Here is a 22,184-nt window from a genome sequence, read left to right as displayed (position 1 = left end):
AACAATTATAAACTTTCTGTTTTCTTTTTTTATTTTTCCAGTTTTTTTGTTTTCTTTTTTGCTTTATATTTTGTTTCTGTTTTTCAGTGATTCTTTTTGCTTTTAGGGAATGAAAATTATAAACTTTATGTTAGTGCCATTAGTTTTCGAATTTGAATAGTTTAAATTTGATTTTTTTTGAAATTTGTGTGAATAACTTGTTTGTGAATAACTTTACTATAAAAATAGATTTTTGAGTGATTCTTTTTCCCGCTCTTTAATATTACTATGTTTTATTATTATATTCAATTTGGTAATTTTTAGGTTATTTGAAATGTCTGTTTTAATCAAAATCAGATTTTTAGGCTAACGAAAACTCATCTGTTACAAAGGGAATTCACTTGTTTAAACTTATTTAAACTCTAGACTTTTTGTGTTTTCAAAATGCACCATTCGAAGCCACATCCTCAATTTTCAACACTTTCTGGATTCATTTGTTATTTTTCATCATTTATTGATATTTTTAAGCTATTTGACCCTGAAATTGAAAAGCACTACAAATGAACTCTAAAAAGGTTGAAAGTTGGCATGGAATCATCATTTCACCCACATAGCATGTGCTAAAAAGTTGAGAGGGTTACAGCAAAAACTGGATGCACTTCGTGTACAAAATAGACAATCTCTTTCGAAATATTAGGGTTATAGACGAAAACTCATGTGTTACAAAGGGACTTTATTTTTTTGAACTTATTTGAACTCCAGACTTTTTGTGCGTTCAAAATGCACCATCCAAAGCCACATCATCAATTTTCAACCCTTTCTGACTTCATCTGTTATTTTTCATGCATTTACTGATTTTTTTGAGCTATATGACCCTGAAATTTAAAAGCACTACAAATGAACTCTGAAAAGGTTGAAAGTTGGTACGGTATCATCATTTCACCCACATGGCATGTACTAAAAAGTTGAGAGGGTTACGGCAAAAACTGGATGCACTTCGTGTACAAAATGGACAATCTCTTTCGAAGTATCAGGGTTTCAGACGAAAACTCATCTGTTACAAAAGGCATTTCATTCTTCACATGTAACTGCAGTGATATTCTATATCAAAGGCATAATCATAATAGTTGTGGAGAGAAAGTCTTCACTTTTTCTTCGCTTGTGTCCTTTGCTTATTGTGCCGTAACCATGGATAATCTTCATCGTTTAACAGGGTGCTTGGGTTAGCCTTTCTTTGAAGGTAGGAATTTCATGAAACTTTTCATAATCTTCAGACATGTCTGTCTTGCCCTCCAATCCCACGATGTCTATGTTTTCCTGAAAGAACTATGTGGCACTTTGGCTCATCGTATGATGTATTTGCTTCCTTATCTTTTATTTTTTTCTCGGTTTGGTAGACATGTCCTTCACATAGAAAACATGCGCCACATCATTGGCTAGGACGAATGGTTCATCTGTGTACCCAAGATTGTTCAGATCCACTACATGTACCCCACCTCCTGACAGATTGACCCATTTGCACTGAAATAAAGGGACCTAAAGATCATGTCCATATTCAAGTTCCCATATGTCCATTATGTAACCGTAATATGTGTCCTTTCCCCTCTTCGTTGCTGCATCAAAGCTGACAATGCTGTTTTGGTTGGTACTATTTTGATCTTGGACGATCGTGTAAAATGTATTCCCATTTATCTCGTATCCTTTGTAAGTCAATACAGTCGAAGATGGTCCCCTGGCCAACGAGTATAGCTCATCATAAACAATGTTGTCACCTCTGAGACGTGTTTCCTACCAACTGCCAAAAATCCTGATGTGTTCACATGTAATCCAGTCGTCATACTGCTCCGGGTGTTTGGACCGCAGAATGTTCTTGTGTTCACCGACATACGCAGTCACCAAGGTAGAGTTTTGTAGAATTATGTAGTGTGCTTGAGACCAAGAATGCTCGTCCCTACATATTATTGAGTCCCCTCCTAGCATGCCTTTTCCAGTCAGTCTCCCCTCATACCACGATTGAGGGAGACCAATCTTCTTAAGGCCAGGAATGAAGTCAACACAAAACCCAATGACATCCTTTGTTTGATGACCCATGGAGAAGCTTCCTTCTGGCCTTCCACTGTTACAGACATATTTCTTTAGGACTACCATGAACCTCTCGATGGGGAACATATTGTGTACAAATACAAGGCCCAGAATGACAATCTTGTCCACTAGATGAACTAGGACGTGCGTCATGATATTGAAGAAGGATGGTGGGAACACCAACTCGAAACTGACAAGACATTGCGCCATATCACTCCTTAACCTTGGTAGGATTTCTGGATCGATCACCTTCTTAGAGATTGCATTGAGGAATGCACATAGCTTCACAATGGCTAATCGAACGTTTTTTGGTAGAAGCCCCATCAATGCAACCGGAAGCAGTTGCGTCATAATCACGTGGCAGTCATGAGACTTTAGGTTCTGGAAATTTTTCTCTAGCATATTTATTATTCCCTTTATATTCAACGAGAAGCCCGACGGGACTTTCATACTAAGCAGGCATTCAAAGCAAATTTCCTTCTCTTCTTTGGTAAGAGCGTAGCTGATAGGACCTTCATACTGCTTTAGAGGCATGACATCTTTTTCGTGAAAATGTTGCCGGTCCTCCCATGCCTCTAGTGTATCCTTTGTCTTACCATACATGCCCAAGAAGCCTAGCAGGTTCACACAAAGGTTCTTCATCACGTGCATCACGTCGATTGTAGAGTGGACCTCTAGGTCTTTCCAGTAGGGTAGGTCCCAAAATATAGATTTCTTGTTCCACATGGGTGCGTGTCCCTCAGCATCATTCGGAACAGATACTTCGCCGGGACCCTTTCTGAAGATTACTTTTAGATCATTGACCATAGCAAGTATGTGATCACCGATACGCATGGAGGGCTTCTTTCGGTGATCTGCCTCGCCTTTGAAATGCTTGCCTTTCTTTCGACATTGATGGTTGGTCGAAAGAAATCGATGATGCCCCAGGTTCACATTCTTCCTGTATTTGTCAAGGTATATACTTTCGGTGTCATCTAAACAGTGCGTGCATGCGTGGTATCCCTTGTTTGTCTGTCCTGAAAGGTTACTGAGAGTGGACCAATCATTGATGGTTACAAATAGCAACGCATGCAGGTCAAATTCCTCATGTTTGTGCTCAGCCACACACGTAAACCATTTTCATTCCAGAGTTGTAAAAGTTCTTCAACTAATGGCCTTAGGTACACATAAATGTCATTGCCGGGTTGCTTAGGTCCTTGGATAAGAACTGGCATCATAATGAACTTCTGCTTCATGCATAGCCAAGGAGGAAGGTTATAGATACATAGAGTCACGGGCCAGGTGTTGTGATTGCTGCTCTGCTCCCCAAAAGGATTAATGCCGTCCGTGCTTAAGCCAAACCATACGTTCCTTGCGTCACCTGCAAACTCCTCCCAGTACTTTATCTCGATTTTTCTCTAATGTGACCTGTCAGCGGGTGCTCTCAACTTCTCGTCTCTCTTACGATCCTCTCTGTGCCATTGCATCAACTTGGCATGCTCTTTGTTTCTGAAAAGGCGTTTCGACAGTGGTATTATAGGAACATACCACATCACCTTGGCAGGAACCATCTTCCTGGGGCGCTCGCCGTCAACATCACCAGGGTCATCTCGTCTGATCTTATACCACAATGCTCCGCATACCAGGCATGCGTTCAAATCATTGTACGCACTGCGTTAGAGGATGCAGTCATTACGTCATGCATGTATCTTCTGCACCTCCAATCCTAGAGGGCATATGACATTCTTTGATGTGTACATACTGTCGGGCAATTCGTTATCCTTTGGAAGCTTCTTCTTCACTATTTTCAGTAGCTTCTCAAATCCTTTGTCAGGCACACCATTCTTTGCCTTCCACTTCAGCAATTCCAATACGGTACCGAGCATTGTGTTGCCATCTCCGCAATTGGGGTACAACCCTTTTTTGTGATCCTCTAACATGTGATCAAACTACAACTTCTCCATTTCACTTTCGCACTGTCTCTTTGCATCAACAATGACCCGGCGGAGATATTCATCAAGTACATCGTATGGTTCCTCTTAATCTTCAGCTTCCCCCATTGGAGCATCACCGTATTCAGGGGGCACATAGTTGTCATCATCCTCTTCTTCTTCGTTGTCTTCCATCATAACCCCTATTTCTCCGTGCTTGGTCCAAACATTATAGTGTGGCATGAAACCCTTATAAAACAGGTGTTTGTGAAGGCTTTTCCGGTCAGAATAAGACATCATATTCCCACATATAGGGCATGGACAACACATAAAACCATTCTGCTTGTTTGCCTCAGCCACTTCGAGAAAATTATGCACACCTTAATGTACTCGGAGGTGCTTCTGTCACCGTACATCCATTGCTGATTCATCTGTGTGCATTACATATAATTAAGTGCGTCAAAAATCAAAGTACATACATAGTTCTCATTGAACAACATATAGCTCCCCAGAGCATCTAATTAAACCATACATTAAAACTATGTAAAACATTTCAATGCAACAACAAATGCGATCATAATCGCAACCAAGGTAACAATTGATCCAACGGCATGATGCTACCAAGCCTCGGTATGAATGGCATATTTTCTAATCTTTCTAATCATCAAGTGCATTGCATCCATCTTGATCTTGTGATCATCGACGACATCCGCAACATGCAACTCCAATATAATCTTCTCCTGCTCAATTTTTTTCAATTTTTTCTTCAAGTAATTATTTTCTTCTTCAACTAAACTTAACCTCTCGATAATAGGGTCGGTTGGAATTTCCAGTTCAACTACCTCCTATATAAAAAAATCTATGTCAAGTTTGTCGGCATAATTTTCATAAACACTAAATGAAACAAATTGTTATAAAAGATCATATAGACCACATCCGAATGATAGCCGACGGAGGAGGATTCCAAAACCATCGCACTATATAATAACAAACAATACGAAAAGTAAGAAAATTACACAAGTATCTATCTAAACCATACAAGTAAGAACTTTTTACTTTCAGAAAGAAGATAAGAGCAAGAGGCTCACCATGGTAGTGTCGGCGATGAGATCGGCGTGCGCGATCGATGGCGGTGAGGACGGGGACAGGACAGGACGGACCACCAAACCTAGAAAAATCTCGAGGAAAATGGAGCTTGGACAAGGAGTTTCGAGAGGAGAAAGATTAAGTGTGGCTCGGGCATTTCATCAAACACCTCATGTGCATAGGAGGTGAGCTAGAGCAGCACAAAGTTCTCCCCTTCCCGGCCAGAAAAAACAGAGCAGTGGAGTGCTCTACTCGAGGGCGAGGGGGTATATATAGGTACCTCATTGGTCCCGGTTCGTGGCTGGAACCGGGACAAAAGGACCTCCTTTGGTCCCGGTTCCAGCCACGAAATGGGACCAATGAGGGTGGGCCAGGAGCGAGGCCCATTAGTCCCGGTTCCAGCACTGCAGGAATCGCTCCTGATTTTTCTTCTGCCCGGGAATCACTCCTGCTTTTGCTTCTTTTGCGGGAGGTATCCGAGGCTGGGAGAACCTGTTGTGCCGACACTACAGTGATCCTAAAATATCCCGCCTAAAATTTCGTTTGTTCTCGCTTATTTTCTGGCCATCATTTGCCGTCTGAGCCCATCAAAGGAGACACCAAGGCTCGCGTCATTCTGGTCCAGCCATCCTTGAAATTGCCATTGTATTTTTTTTACTTCGCAATCCTTTGTATTTTAATTTCTGCAGTTTAATGTAGCTTTATTTCAGTAGTTAAATGTAGCTTTATTTCAATAGTATGATTTATCTTAATTACAGTTGTACCGTGTCTTAATGAAAAAATATATACTTTTACAATAAAATGTGGCATTTTATTTTCCTCCAGTAATTATTGAACGTCGTGCAAGAACTACAACATGGAATTAAGATGGTACATAATGCCCTACAATAAGACAGTACAAACTAATGATGCAAGTACATCTGAATTAAATGGGACTGGTGCATTTTATTTCAGCATACATAGATGTTTCATGCATAAGTCAGAAAGTCTGATACTGACATATGTAGATACAATGGGTTGCACATGTAGATAGATGAATCATTTTAGTCGACGACGGCCACCTGGCCTTCCCTTCGGACCGGAAAGAGGCAAGCGATTAGGTGGTCGAGTTACACGAAAACTGCGACCGTACTTCACTTGGTCTTCCTGTGTCTGCGACTCCTGCATAGGTGGTGGAGTCTGTAATCCTTGTTGCGAACCCGATGCGTAATTGTATGCATATGGTTGTGACTCCTCGAGGATAAAAGATGGGCCAATAACGTCCTCTCCGAAGAATTCCATAACGACTGCTTTAACCTTGTCTCCATCATCATCTGATGATCCCTGTATGCGTGTGTTGATGCCATGTTGGGTGTACTCATCGTCCCAATTACGATCAGGTATGTCCTGCACATAGAAACATTATAAACAAACTGTTAGAGGATAATATGTGATATCACTATAAATGCTTTAAAAGGTAAACATGACTACCTGATCAGATCACTCGCTTGTACTCTCTGGCCATTCTACATGGTACTTGTTTAAATCTGGGACATGAGTCTCCTAGGGCATGGAGATCCCTCGTGTGGAGAGATACGGATGAGATCCCTCACCTTGAGTGTATGCGCCATATCCTGTGTATGCATATGGGTTTGGGGAAAGATATTGCTCGGGCATCAAATCCAAGCCCATGCCATGGTCCTGAGATGTCCGCCCCCAACGAAGCTGCACCGAAGAAGAGCGATGGAGTGGCAGAGATGAGTCATGTCGTGGCAATGTCGTTGTAGTACTCGGACCCTCCCTCCACTGTCCATGGCTTGTACGTGCCTCGCTTGGTCTAGACGACGGCGCCGCACTCGGTCTGGCTAACCTCGCTACTGGCATGTTGTATGCTCCAGTGACAACGGCGACGTCTCAACCACATCTGAACTTTGTTGCCATGTATTATTTAAAACATTTCTGGAATGACTTGACAGCTAATCCTCTGGGCGGCATGCTTACCATCGCCATCTGCCCTATTTCGTTGGCATATGCAAGCTGAAAAATATTTGGTTGTTATTTGGTTGAAATGATTATCAAATGATGGACCTGAAAAAATTACTAGTGATTACCATCTGGTCACGATAGTAAGCTACATGCAGCTCAACATGTCTGTGCATCTGCTCCTCCTGCATGAGATTTGTTGGTATCATAGCTGGTTGACTGGCCAGGCTAGTACGCGTGTTGATGCAGTACCATTGCTTGTACGCTTGATCTGTACTTCCATCGTATGGTCTGCAAAATTATATAATTACATCAACCGTTATGATGAAAGAAAAGCATCTTCACGCATCGTATGGTCATCATAATAAAATGATGTAAATAAAATGTATCTAAGTTGATACACTATATCTGCTGGCGCTTCATTTTCCCACTTGTGTACCCATTGAATGTTGCATTCCCTCCAATTGTAAGAACTCCAACCGTGGCCCATATTGGTTAGCCTGCAAATTAAGTAACTAAGTGTGAGTTTAGTAAATTAAAAAGGACACTAACTATTTAGGGAGGTCACATCTTACTTATAGGTTTCCTCGTCGGTACATCTTGGAAAAGGTGGTGGAATCTCCTGATACAGACCGAACTGTCTCATGACACGCTCTGTGTTGTAAGGCTCAACACACCACATGAACAATAAGTAGCAGCGAGTCAGCCAGACTGCACTATCGGTCAACATGTCTGCGGTGATGGGTTGTATATCAAAGACCATCTGTAAATGCTCCTGATTCGATGGGTTCCATGTCACTACAGACTCATCAAGTACCTCAAACTGCTGGTGATATATAGAGTAACAACTTTTCGCAATACTTGGAGACCAATATTTCCATACCTTTGTCCACCTTGTGGCCATAGTTACATAGTTGTCCTCACTACAGTCGTATGGGTGTATGGGATTTAGTATACGAGGTCGTCCTACAGGGAGGTATTGCCAGGACCACAACTATAGAAACTCATAGGCGACACAATGTAATAGAGCTGTTTTTGCAAAGGAAGTTTTTTGTGTGGCAGCACATGATGACCCACAAGTGTAGGGGATCTATCGTAGTCCTTTCGATAAGTAAGAGTGTCGAACCCAACAAGGAGCAAACGGAAATGACAAGCGGTTTTCAGTAAGGTATTCTCTGCAAGCACTGAAATTATCGTTAACAGATAGTTTTGTGATATGGTAATTTGTAATGGGTAACAAGTAACAAAAGTAAATAAAGTGCAGCAAGATGGCCCAATCCTTTTGGTAGCAAAGGGCAAGCCTAGACAAGTTCTTATATAGAGAATAGCGCTCCCGAGGACACATGGGAATTATCATCAAGCTAGTTTTCATCACGCTCATATGATTTCCCTTCGTTACTTTGATAATTTGGTATGTGGGTGGACCGTAGCTTGGGTACTGCCGTTTCTTGGACAAGCATCCCACTTATGATTAACCCCTATTGCAAGCATCCGCAATTGCAAAAGAAGTATTAAGGTAACACTACTAGGGAAAACCTTACACACATAACTTTAGCAGTAGCGTGGGTCAAAAAAGCACGCTGGTGCTAAGTAGCAGTAGCACGCCTCTGCAAACCACGCTACAGATAAAGTTCTAGCAGTAGCGCGCCTCATTCTAAACACGCTACTACTAAAATTCCCACGGCTTAACCGATAGGCTACACATAGTAGTAGCGATCTGTAACTAACCGCGCTACCGCTACTTTCTTTGTAGCAGCGCGTTTTATTCTAAACTCGCCACTGCTAAAGGACATAAAATTAAATGAAAAGCAAATAGAAAGGTAATTGAAAATTAAAGAAATAGAATAAGGTGAAAGGAAAAAAAATAAAATGTGAAGAAAAATAAATGAAAAAGGGGAAAAAGAGAAAGGAGTAGCAGTAGCGCGTACCCCAGAAAGTGTTGTAGCTAACATAGCAGTAGTGCGCTTTCTGGTACGCGCTACTGCTACTTTTGACTTAACCACGGGGTTCGTCCTTCCCCACGGCCACTTCCGCAAATCCAACTCCTCCGCTCTCGCCGCCGCCGTCGCCCGTCAGCCGCTGCGCGCTCTTCGCACATCCTCTACGCCGCCCCGACCCCGGATTCAACGCCGCCCCCGCCCCCGACCATAACGCCGCCCCGGACGTCGCCCCCGACCCCGACCTCGACGCCACCCTCCGCCGTGCGCCAGAGCCCTGACCCCGACCTCGACGCCGCCTACCCCTCCCTCGTCGCACGCACCCAAGGTGAGCACGCCTGCTCCTCCCTCTCCCCTACCTCTGCCTAGGGTTTCTTCATATTTTAGTTACATCAAATTAGTTAGGGTTCATGTAAGGGTGGAAACGAATCGGATGCGGATGCGGCTCAAATTAATTAGGGTTCATGTAAGGGTGGAAACGAATCAAATTTCTAAGATGAATCATAAAACAAGTAAAATTTGACCACCTATTTCACTTTTAAGTTGGACAATTGGAATATCCGCTACCACTTTACACCTTCGAGTGGCCTATGTTTTGCCGGAGTGTTGATTCATTGCCATTCCGGCAAATTTCAGGCGCTCGATATGTCCTATTTTAGCAAAGGTCATGCAGGATTTTTCCGTGAATTTTGGCATGACTTGTGCCAGAATATGTAGGAAATATCAAGTGCCCTGGATTTGTGTGTTGAGTATCCTGGTAGTTTTCTTTGATCTATTTTCAATTAATGTTTCAACTATGAACATAGGAAATGTCTGACAACGAAAAGGATTTCGGTATTTGCAAATACTACGACGACGACGAGCGCAGCCTGTGTGACGAAATCTTCCTAGATGATGATAGGCGCTTCAGCATCAAGCTGGAGGAGAACTTCGAAGTGGATACAGTAAGTCACAACGACAAGTCTTTTTCGTAATTAAGCATGACATTTGCTTCAACTTATAATTTTTTTTACTATTCTACTAGTGTATCCCCTGCCATGCAAGAGTTTCTGCATTGAATAAGATATGTTTCAGTCGTACTATGGAGGTAAAGAAAGTTCACTTGATGACCGAGCAAGGTTATATTTTCCACGCAAAATTATACAACGCAGACGACTACACCTATTTTGGATGCAAAACATGGCGAGCACTATGCAAGACTTATGCATTTGAGCCTGGTATGGTTATCACCTTTGATATTCGTCCATAAGATGATATTAAAGGTAATACCGACATCTGGGTCCATGTGCAGACGCCTCCAGTTATACCATTATGTGAGTTTCTCAACCATATTTATGTCTTCGATATTGTTTATTCAAAAATAGTTGACAACTAATTTCTATTACCAGCTTATTTCCGTTCAAGCAAACATATCCAGCGCTTGGTAGACAGGACGTACTACTGTCCCGGGGCTGAACTAAACTGCGAGGAGCTAAGTCATTATGTTTCATGGCTTACGGATCTTGATACTGTCCAATAGTGTTCGTAATGAAATACGGTCACATCTATTTTGTAAAGATGGTAAGATTTTTACTATTTGTCCTCAGTGCATCTATTCCATACATTATTTTTAAGCTAAACTTCATTGCTAAGTATGTTACCATACGATGTTCTTCAACAGGGACTCCCGATGAATGTTGTGCCTCATGGGATCGAGACTAAAGGTACCGTGAGTATTGTTAGCTTACGGCCAAGATATCCTACAATGCACTTTAGTGCATTCAGGATTAGCGACGAATTCTTAATAGTGAAAGACTGGACCAAATTTGTGATGGAGGAGCGCAGAGAAATACTAGGGGGCAGCAACTAGAAGCGCAACCCACGATTAGGAGACAAGTTCATCTGCATGCTCCAACTTGATGAAGGAGGAGAACTACACATGTTTTATGTTATTTTACCTGAGAGAGAGTAGCAGGAGCAATTAGCTAGCTAGAAATGAGTTTGAAGATGATGATGTGCTACACTATGACTATGATGATTAAATAGCTAGTGTTGGTGTTAATGACTATGATGATTATTATTAGCTAGTGTTAGTGGTGATTAGATAGCTACCGCATCTAGTGTTGGTGGTGATTAGCTAGCTAGAATGAGTTTGAAGATGATTATGTGCTAGACTATGACTATGGTGATTAAATAAATATTGTTGGTGTTAATGACTATCATGATGATTAAATAGCTTGTGTTGGCGGATTAGATTCAAGTGGAGGCAACATGTGGTGCAGATCGAAAGTACTACTAGTCCAAACTAGATCAAGTTTGGATTAGTAGTATACTTTTGACATGCACCACATCTTGCCTCCACTTGAACCTAATCCACCTTCATTTGGCACACTGTTATGGACATAATGATATAACCTCATAATTGTTACTGTACCAAAATTTGTATAACAGCGTATAAATACACTAAAAAAAGAAAAAAATAATACTAGTAGAGATGGATAGTAAACACGTTGCATCTAGCTAGATTAGCAGCAACGCGGGAGAGAAGAAGCGCTGGCGCTATCTGTCTTAGCAGTAGGGCGTGTCACACGCACTACTGCTAAGTAATAGCTGTAGCGCCTTATTAGTAGCGCGGTAGCACGTGCTACTAGTGGGCTTTAAACCCGCGCTACTACTAGGGTTTTCCCTAGTAGTGTAATCCTAACCATAGCATGAAACATATGGATCCAAATTAGCCCCTTACGAAGCAACCCATAAACTAGGGTTTAAGCTTCTGTCACTCTAGCAACACATCATCTACTTATTACTTCCCAATGCCTTCCTCTAGGCCCAAACAACGGTGAAGTGTCATGTAGTCGACGTTCACATGACACCACTAGAGGAAAGACAACATACATCTCATCAAAATATCGAACGAATACTAAATTCACATGACTACTTATAGCAAGACTTCTCCCGTGTCCTCAGGAACAAAGTAACTACTCACAAATCATATTCATGTTCATAATTAGAGGGATATTAATATGCATTATGGATTTGAACATATGATCTTCCACCGAATAAACCAACTAGCATTAACTAGAAGGAGTAATCAACACTACTAGTAACCCACAGGTACCATTATGAAGTTCTGGGACAAAGATTGAATACAAGAGATGAATTAGGGTTTGAGAGGAGAGGGTGCCGGTGAAGATGTTGATGGAGATTAACCCCCTCCCGATGAGAGGATCGATGGTGATCACGATGGTGATGATTTCCCCCTCCCGAAGGGATGTTTCCCCGGCAGAACAGCTCCCCCAGAGCCATAGATTGGTTCCGCCTCGTGGCGGCAGAGTCTCGTCCCGTAAGCTTGCTTATGATATTTTTCAGGGTAAAAGACTTCATATAGTAGAAGATGGCCACCGGAGGGCTTCCAGGGGGGCCACAAGGTAGGGGGCGCGCCCAGGGGGGTAGGGCACGCCTCCACCCTCGTGGACAGGTTGTGGGCCCCCTCTGGTACTTTCTTCGCCCAGTATTTTTTAATTCCAAAAATAACTTTCGTGGAGTTTCGGGACTTTTGAAGTTGTGTAGAATAGGTCTCTAATATTTTCTCCTTTTCCAGCCCAGAATCCTAGCTGGCGGCATTCTCCCTCTTCATGTAAACCTTATAAAATAAGAGAGAATAGGCATAAGTATTGTGATATAACGTGTAACAACAACCCAGAATTCAGTAGATATTGATATAAAAGCATGATGCAAAATGGACGTATCAACTCCCCCAAGCTTAGACCTCGCTTGTCCTCAAGCGGAAGCCGATATCGAAAAATATGTCCACATGTTTAGAGATAGAGGTGTCAATAAAATAAAATACGGACATGAGGGCATCATGAACATTCTTATAACAGCAACATAAATATATTTTGTCATATGATTTCTTATGCTCAAGTAACAATCTATTCATAATGTCATGTATGAATCAGAAACTTCATTGAAAACAAACAACCTATAATCTTGGTCATTGAAGCAATTGCAATTTATCATAACATTAGAAGGAGTCAATATAAGAGCTTTTCAGTAAGTCCACATACTCAACTATCATTTAGTCTTCCACAATTGCTTACACTCACGCAATACTTACGGGTATGGAGTTTTAATCGGAAACAGAGAAAGATAGGGGCTTATAGTGTTGCCTCCCAACCTTTTATCTCTAGGGTAATGTCAACGATAATAGTTCATGCTAACTTACATCCAATTGGGTATATATATCAGGATCTTTCCAACACAAGGTGCTTGCCAAAGGATAAAATATAAAAGGGAAAGGTGAAGATCACCATGACTCTTGCATAATGTATAAGGCAGAAAGTAAAACATAGGCCCTTCGTAGAGGGAAGCAGAGGTTGTCATGCACTTTTATTGTTGGATGCACAAAATCTTAATGCAAAAGAACGTCACTTTATATTGCTACTTGTGATATGAACCTTTATTATGCAGTCCGTCACTTTTATTGCTTCTATACCACAAGATCATATAAAGCTTATTTTCTCCACACTAATAAGTCATACATATTTAGCGAGCAATTTTAATTGCATGCAGCATGACAACTTACTTGAAGGATCTTACTCAATCCATAGGTAGGTATGGTGGACTGTCATGGCAAGACTGGGTTTAAGGAATATTGGAAGCACAAGTAGTATCTCTACTTGGTGCAAGGAATTTGGATAGCATGAGAGGGAAAGGCAAGCTCAACATGTTGGATGATCCATGATAATATACTTTATTCTGAATATAAGAAAACATAACCCATTTCTTTGTCTTCCTTGTCCAACGTCAACTCTTTAGCATGTCATATTTTAATGAGTGCTCACAATCATAAAAGATTTCCAAGATAGTATATTTACATGTGAAAACCTCTCTTTATTTATTACTTCTTATTAATTGCAACGATGACCAAAACTATGTTTGCCAACTCTCAACAACTTTTATTCATCATACTCTTTATATGTGAAGTCACTACCCTCCATAAGATCAACATGATCTCTTTATTTCCTTTTATACTTCTTTTATTTTTATTCCCTCAAGATCATAGCAAGATAGCAAAGCCCTTGACTCAACACTAATCTTTATTATATGTAGCTCATGGACTCGATTACACAAAGGGACTATAAAGAAAAACTCAAATCTAAATCATACCAAAACTTTATTCTACTACATAAAGATAACTCTAAAAGGATCGAACTAAGTAAAGCGGTAAAGATAGGGTGTGATGGTGATACAATACCGGGGCACCTCCCCCTAGCTTGGCAGTTGCCAAGGGGAGTGCTCATACCCATGTGATTATGCCGCTTTCTTCAGAGGTGGTGATGATGGAGTTGTTGATGATGTAGGCTTGTCATCCATCTTACAAGGCATAGGCTCCCCATCACAGAAAGATGATCGAGTCTCCGGGATCCTCAAATTTGCAGCCAAACTCATCCTCTTGAATCTATATGCATACTCACAGTTTTGGTTTTGCAGGTCATAGATTTGGGCTTGGAGGTGCTCGATTTTCTGATGAAGCTTGAAGATGGTCTCCCCAATGTTCTTGGCGTCCAGCTTGTGGTTGTTGTGAACTCCGCGATCATCATGTGGTTGGAGTTGAGTCTGCATTCCACCATCCCTTGGCACTTGAAAACTTGTTGTTCCATTGCTTCAGGTTTTGTCTCCATGCTTCCAGTCCTCCTTGGTCCCTCAACATTGCGGATGTGTAGCACCCCCTCACGCATCTCAATGGTTTGAGGGTGTTGCACCACCTCCACGAGATAAGGGTTGATGACCTTCTCAAAAAACTTGTCCTTGGGGCGCTTGAAGACATCATGGTGACCTAGATCTGTCAGCAAAACAGCTCGAAACAAAGACAGAGGATATTTTCGTGATACGGTGGTCAAAGCCTTCGGGAGATTACATAATGAATTTTTACCGACCAAAAGAAGTATCATGCAAGAAAATGGAGTACGGAGAGCGCACGAGGTGCCCATGAGGCAGGGGGCGCGCCCAAGGGGGTAGGGCGCGCCCTCCATCCTCGTGGATGCCTCGTGTCCTTCCCGGACTACTTCTTATTTTCCTATTTTCTTAAATATTCCAAAACAGAGAAAAATTGCTGTTAGAACTATTTTGGAGTTGGTTTACTTACCGTACCACATACATATTCCTTTTCGGAGTCTGAAACGTTCTGGAAAGTGTCTCGTATGTACTCCTCCAGGGTTACGGTTTCAATAATATTAGTTTCAACATTTATGTGATTACCTGAGATATAATGGTTGATCCTTTGACCGTTCACCACCTTCGGGTTTGTGCCTTCTAAGTTGTTTATTTTTATGGCACCGGAACGATAGACCTCCTCGATAAAGTAAGGGCCTTCCCATTTAGAGAGAAGTTTCCCTGCAAAAAATCTTAAACGAGAGTCGAAGAGCAACACACAATCACCTACATTAAACTCACGCTTTCGTGTCCTTTTGTCATGCCATCTTTTAACTTTTTCTTTAAATAGTTTGGCATTCTCATAGGCTTGAGTTCTCCATTCATCAGGTGAGCTAATGTCAAATAACCTCTTCTCACCTGCAAGTTTGAAATCATAATTGATCTCCTTAATAGCCCAATATGCTTATGTTCTAGTTCGAGAGGTAAGTGACGTGCTTTTTTATAGACCATTTTATATGGAGACATACCCATGGGATTTTTATATGCAGTTCTATAAGCCCATAGTGCATCATCAAGTTTCTTGGACCAATTCTTTCCAGATCTATTAACAGTCTTTTGCAAAATCAATTTAAGCGCTCTATTACTCAATTATACTTGGTCACTAGACTGTGGGTGATATGGAGATGCAATTCTATGATTAACATCATATTTAGCAAGAATTTTACGAAAAGCACCATGAATAAAATGTGAACCACCATCAGTCATTGGGTATCTAGGGACTCCATTCATCAGAAAAATAACTTATTTAAGCATCTTAATACAAGTGTTATAATCAACACTACTAGTTGGAATAGCTTCTACCCACTTAGTAACGTAATCAACAACAACTAAAATATGTGTATACCCGTTCACTACTAGGAAAAGGCTAATTAGTGGGCCACCTGTTTTGGCCATTAATGGTGCACTACAGGTGCGCCACTAGCATCACGCCACTGGTAACTAATACTAATGGCGCACCCCTGGTGCGGTATTAGTATACCAAACAATAGTGCGCACCAGGGAGTGCACCATTAGTATGTCAAAGGATCCGCCATTACTATGCCTCCCAGGGGGCCATATTTACCTTGTGCTCTGGGTTACTAATGGCGCACATCTAGCTAATGCGCCACTAGTGTGTTTACTACAGTGCGCCACTAAAGTGCAGCACGATGCGCCACTAGTATGAATATTAGGAATTTTTTTCTTTTTTGATATTTGCACAGGTTACAAAATACACAACATATAAACAACAAATTTATCGAATACAATAGAAGATTAGTCTCCGATTACAATTCATCATATTAGTCTCCGAATTCAAAATACCGAACAAAGTTAGAACATTACAAGTCTCGAGAACGCGAGTAGCGAGTTTGTCTTCACATTACAAGTAGATATCGATCATCTAAACTACCATCACATAGAAGAGAGCTGCGGTCATCACGATGAGCATCATCGCGATGAAATTGGTCTTCATCCAGTTCCTCCAACGCTCCCTCCTCTCTCACGCTAGATAGCGCGCATATCTAGCTTCCGCCTCCGCCCTAGTGGTGTACCCTTTGTAACTGTTACCGCTGAAACGGTGAACCTGTCTCCGACACTCCTCCCAGTCGTCGTAGACTCCGGGAACCTTACCATTGTACACGACATACGACGGCATCTGTATGCACTAGCCAAACAAAAAGTTAGTAGCAATTCACAGACAATACATAAGCAAAATATAAGTATGCAACAAAAGGATCGGAAGGGAAAAGCAACACATTAATAGCACGATTCATGGTCCTACTAATAAATAGCGTCGATTACATATAAGTTGAATGACTGTCCAAACCAAAGAGACATACAAGTTCATTAAAGTTTAATTACAACATGAGCTAATCGATATTTCATAACTACATAGAATGACAACTTTCGACTCAACTCAGGGACTAGAACATGGATGAAGCCGCCGTCTTTTGTGATGGTCATGAAATCGCGGTCGTTGTCAGCCTGCATTTGTAGCGTTGTTTCTATCTCGCTGTTGGACAGTTGATATCTGAGGTAGAACTTCCCCAAGGAACGAAGTACATCTTGATGGATGATTTCCGCAAACACCGACTGGATGCGAAAGAATTCTTGTCTGATGTCCGCGTTCTTGATTGCCGACAAGCTTGTGGCCCAATCTTTGAGATTATTTGGTAGCAGAAGGTGATTATGGTCCCGTATGATCGCCTGCATGTGATGGAGGGTGATGTCTACTACACAACCTTCTTCTTGTAGACGTTGTTGGGCCTCCAAGTGCAGAGGTTTGTAGGACAGTAGCAAATTTCCCTCAAGTCGATGACCTAAGGTTTATCAATCCGTGGGAGGCGTAGTATGAAGATGGTCTCTCTCAAACAACCCTGCTACCAAATAACAAAGAGTCTCTTGTGTCCCCAACACACCCAATACAATGGTAAATTGTATAGGTGCACTAGTTCGGCGAAGAGAAGGTGATACAAGTGCAATATGGAGGTAGATAAAGGTATTTGTAATCTGAAATTATAAAAACAGCAAGGTAACTATAGATAAAAGTGAGCGTAAACATTATTGCAATGGTAGGAAACAAGGCCTAGGGTTCATACTTTCACTAGTGCAAGTTCTCTCAACAATAATAACATAGATAGATCATATAACAATCCCTCAACATGCAACAAAGAGTCACTCCAAATCCACTAATAGTGGAGAACAAACGAAAATATTATGGTAGGGTACGAAACCACCTCAAAGTTATTCTTTTGGATCAATCTATTCAAGAATTCGTACTAGAATAACACCTTAAGACACAAATCACCCAAAACCCTAATGTCACCTAGATACTCCATTGTCACCTCAAGTATCCGTGGGCATGATTATAAGAAATGCATCACACAATCTCAGATTCATCTATCCAACCAACACAAAGTACTTCAAAGAGTTCCCCAAAGATTCTATCAGAGAGTCAAGACGAAAACGTGTGCCAACCCCTATGTATAGGTTCATGGGCAGAACCCGCAAGTTGATCACCAAAACACACATCAAGTGGATCACGTGAATATCCAATTGTCACCACAGATAAGTACGACAAGACATACATCAAGTGTTCTCAAATCCTTAAAGACTCAATCCGATAAGATAACTTCAAAGGGAAAACTCAATTCATCACAACAGAGTAGAGGGGGAGAAACATCATAAGATCCAACTATAATAGCAAAGCTCGCGATACATCAAGATCGTGCCCTAGAGAGAACATGAGAGAGAGAAAGATCAAACACATAGCTACTGGTACATACCCTCAGCCCCGAGGGTGAACTACTCCCTCCTCGTCATGGAGAGCACCGAGATGATGAAGATGGCCACCGGTGAGGGATTCCCCCCTCCGGTAGGGTGCCGGAACAGGGTCCCGATTGACTTTTGGTGGCTACAGAAGCTTGCGGCGGCGGAACTCCCGATCTATCTTTGTTTTCGATGTTTTTAGGGTATATGGGATTATATAGGTGAAAGAACTCGGTCGGGGGGTGCTCGAGGGGCCCAGGAGACAGGGGGCGCGCCTAGTAGGGGGGCCCTCCTATCTCCTGGCCTCCTCGAGGCTCTTCTGACGTGAACTCCAAGTCTCCTGGATCATATTCTTCCCAAAAATCACGCTCCAGAAGGTTTCATTCCGTTTGGACTCCATTTGATATTCCTTTTCTTTGAAACACTGAAATAGGCCAGAAAACAGCAATATGGGTTGGGCCTCCGGTTAGTAGGTTAGTCCCAAAAGTAATATAAAATTTTATATTAAAGCCTATAATCATCCAAAACAGATAATATAATAGCATGAATGCTTCATAAATTATAGATACATTGGAGACGTATCAGCATCCCTAAGCTTAATTCATGCTCGTCCTCGAGTAGGTAAATTATAAAGAAAGAATTTATGAAGTGTGAATGCTAGAAGGTGCACAAGTTTGATCAATGATAATTTCAATCACCTTTTCTAGCATGTTTATATGGCATAACAGTAGTTCATCTCAGAAAACATTTCATGATCAAGTAACAAGCAATTCACATGTTAAAGCATAGACAATAAACTTTCTTGAAAACTATCAAACTTCATTCTCAGTCATCCAAAAATTGCAATTTATCTTATTTTCAGGAAGGGTCCATGTCAGAGCTTTAATTTTGCAAACTCCGCATACTCAACTATCATATAGTCTTCTACAATTGCTAACACTCACGCAATACTTGTGGTTATGGAGTTTTAATCGAACATTGAGAAAGATAGGGGCTTATAGTGTTTCCTCCAAACGTATTCACCTTTGGGTGATGTCAATAATAATAGTTCATGCTAACTTACATCCAATTGGATATATATATCAGGATCTTTCCAACACGAGGTGCTTGCCAAAGGATAAAATAAAAAGGGAAAGGTGAAGATCACCTTGACTCTTGCATAAAGTAAAAGACATAAAGTAAAAGATAGGCCCTTCGTAGAGGGAAGCAGAGATTTGCAGAGGTGCCAGGGCTCGATTTTGAAATAGAGATAAATAATTTTGAGTGGTATGCTGTCATTGTCAACATAACAACCAAGAGTTCCCAATATCTTCCATACTACATACATTATAGGCGGTTCCCAAACATACTAGTAAAGCTTTTACTCCCCCTCCACCAACAATCATCAATCCATGGCTTACCCGAAATAACGGGTGCCTCCAACTAACAACAATCTTGGGGGAGTATTATTTGCAATTATTTTGATTTGATTTTGATCTTTTGATCATGGGACTGGGCATCCCAGTTACCAGCCATTTTTCTCGTGAATGATGAGCAGAGTCCACTCATCATGAGAATAACCCACCTAGCATGGAAGATACTGACAGCCCCTAGTCGCTATATGAGCGATTCGGGCATACAAAACAGATTATTATTTGAAGGTTTAGAGTTTGGCACATGCAAATTTACTTGGAACAACATGTAAATACCGCAAATAGGTAGATATGGTGGACACTCATGGAAGAAACTTGGTTCAAGAGATTTGGATGCACAAGCAATATTCCTACTTAGTACAGATATTTAGGCTATCAAAGGATTCTAAATAGGAAGCACCACATGTTGGAATGATCCATGACAATATACTTTAACTGAGATGTGAGAAAACATAACCCATTACATTGTTTTCCTTGTCCAACATCAACTCTTTAGCATGTCATACTTAATGAGTGGTCACAATTATAAAAGATGTCTAAGATAGTATATTTATATGTGAAATCTCTCTTCCTTAAATATTCTTTCATGAATTGTTGAAATGACCAATACGATGCTTGCAACCTTCAATAAATTTACAACCTCTACTTCTTAGATGTGAAGTCATTACTCCCCATGGGATAAGCAAAATGAAACATATATAATTTCACATTTATGACATTCAACTCATTCAACCATTTGCTCATAGGATATAAGTGAAGCACACGAGTAAATGACAAACTACTCCAAAAAGATATAAGTCTAGATCAATGAGTAGCTAAGTAATTATGTAACTATATGAAGACTGTCTCTCAATAAAGATTTTAAGATCTTGGTATTTTATTAAAACAGCAAGCAAAACAAAATAAAATGACTTTGCAAGGATAGCACAACTCATGTAAAGAAGCAAAAACTTAGGTTCAACCGATACTAACCGTTAATTATTGAAGAAGAAAGGTGGGATGCCTACCGGGGCATCCCCAAACTTAGATGCTTGAGACTGCTTGAAATATTACCTTGGGGCGCCTTGGGCATCCCCAAGCTTGAGCTTTTGTGTCTCCTTAACTCCTTTTACATCTCAGTTTCCTAAATCTCGAAAGCTTCATTCACACCAAACTCAACAAGAACTCGTGAGATAAGTTAGTATAAAACAATGCAAAAACCTTATCATTTTCTACTGTAACAAATTACTAACTTTGTTATTCAATATTGAATACTAAATGTCTCTGCATATTTAATACTCCTATCCTCAAACAGAATCATTACACAAGCAAGCATATGCAAACAATGCAAACATAACAACAATCTGCCAAAACAGTATAGTCTGTAAAGAATGCAAGATTCATCATACTTCCCTAACTCCAAAATTTATAAGAAAACTACTATGCTGTAAAATATTTATCATATCTCATTATGCAAAACGATTCAACACTATATCACTCTCTGAATTTTCTAGGGAATTTTTGCAACAGCGGTAAACTTTCTGTTTTGAAACAGCAACATGTATACTTGCAAAATAAGCATCGTAAAGGCTATCCTTGACATTTTTATTGTAAATAAGGATGAAATACATTATTCTAAATAACAGAAAGAAAATACTAACAAAAGAAATTGACGCTCCAAGAAAAACACATATCATGTGGCGAATAAAAATATAGCTCCAAGTAAAGTTACCGATGAACGAAGACGAAAGAGGGGATGCCATCCGGGGCATCCCCAAGCTTAGGCTCTTGGTTGTCCTTTAATATTACCTTGGGGTTCCTTGGGCATCCCCAATCTTAGTCTCTTACCACTCCTTATTCCATAGTCCATCGAATCTTTACCCAAAACTTGAAAACTTCACAACACGAAACTCAAGACAAAACTCGTAAGCTCCGTTAGTGTAAGAAAATAAATCACCACTTTAAGGTACTGTAGTGAACTCATTCTTTATTCATATTGGTGTTATATCTACTGTATTCCAACTTCTCTATGGTTCATACCCTCCGATACTACTCATAGATTCATCAAAATAAGCAAACAACACATAGAAAACAGAATCTGTCAAAAACAGAACAGTCTGTAGTAATCTGTATCAAACGTATACTTCTGTAAGCCCAAAAATTCTGAAATAATTTGGTGGACCTGAGTAATTCTTCTATTAATAATCTTAAAAAATAATCAACCTAAAAGCACTCTCCAGTAAAAAAATAGCAGCTAATCTCGTGAGCGTTAAAGTTTCTGTTTTTTACAGCAAGATCACATTGACATCACCCAAGTCTTCCCAAAGGCTTTACTTGGAACTTTATTGAAACAAAAGCTATAAAACATGATTACTACAGTAGCATAATCATAT

The sequence above is a fragment of the Triticum aestivum genome, chromosome 7B, assembly GCF_018294505.1.
Source record: "Triticum aestivum cultivar Chinese Spring chromosome 7B, IWGSC CS RefSeq v2.1, whole genome shotgun sequence".
In the NCBI taxonomy this organism is placed as follows: Eukaryota; Viridiplantae; Streptophyta; class Magnoliopsida; order Poales; family Poaceae; genus Triticum; species Triticum aestivum.
The sequence above is the reverse complement of the archived record's forward strand: the minus strand, read 5'-3'. Positions refer to the sequence as shown.